We start from the raw sequence: 1219 nt of genomic DNA, 5'->3' as shown, positions 1-1219 counted from the left end.
TATACACAGGTACTAATTGTAATTTAAAAATCTACAGATGTGGGAAATGAACCTTTGATTGACATTTTAACCCTGTGTGTGCCCCCTTGTGTGTCTGTACCAAGTTAATTACCGTGTTACACAGGTCTTTTGACAGTTCTTTTCTGCTCCCCATGGCTCAGTATCGAGCATGCTCAAGGCATCCATATGAGTGCTAACAAACTCATTGACTATTTATACACAGACACTAAGTGCAATTTAAAAATCTACAGAAAATGAACCTTTAATTGACATTTTAACCCTGTGTGTGCCACCTTGTGTGTCTGTACCAAGGCCGAACATTCCAGGGGGCGGAGACTTCTGTACCAAGGCCGAACATTCCAGGGGAGGGAAACTTCTGATCTGGGCCATTTGGGGTATTTCTGTTATCATTATGATTTTAAAAGGAGCCAAACATCTAAGTGATCATAAACGGCTTAATATGATCATCATCCTTCAATAAAAGACAGTTTTTTGGCACGAACGGTCATATTTTCAATGCCAACATTTTACGCTTTCTACCAGGGTGTGCAAACCTTTGAGCACAACTGTATATATCTACCATTAGGTACCTGTTTCAGATTATAATTACAGTGCCCCCTGTTGATAAAAACTGGAGTTGCCTCACCCCTCTGCTACTATACCGGGGCTCTGTGAGAGCCAGTGTGTCAAAATGCGAAGTCAGAAGATAAGGGTGACATTGGTAGACCACCTAGAACTCTCCCCTTCCTTCATGAACATCAGCCGGTTATGCATGCATACACTCCGCATGTCCTAAAGGGACATGTATTGATTTTATTAGAACCATTGTTAGCTGTTTTTTTTTTTGTTTTTTTGTTTTTTTTTATATATATATGAAGAGTATTATTTTCTGGAGACCACTTTCTGCACCCCTACAGTGTTTCAGATCGGTATGCAATAGAGAAGGATCTAATGTCCGTTAAATGTGCTGAAATTCCAGGACAACATCTGTGCTCCCTGACGCATTCCTAGACATAGCCGAGCGTGTTAGTGTAACCAGTCCAGCTTACTACTGACCTACATCACGCCAGAACGCCGGCTAGCGCTGCAACTCGATCATTTTCTGTTTTTTTTTTTTTTTCTTTTTGCTCTCTTTTTAATAAAGGGTGACTGAAAATGTCAAAGCCATGAAAATATTCAGCAACTCCTAAGGCTTTCTATAGCCCACCGCCAAGAACAG

Source organism: Staurois parvus, unplaced genomic scaffold, assembly GCF_062004578.1.
Source record: "Staurois parvus isolate SC_StPar_1 unplaced genomic scaffold, SC_StPar_1.0 ptg001764l, whole genome shotgun sequence".
Lineage (NCBI taxonomy): Eukaryota > Metazoa > Chordata > Amphibia > Anura > Ranidae > Staurois > Staurois parvus.
Note: the sequence above shows the minus strand (reverse complement) of the source record.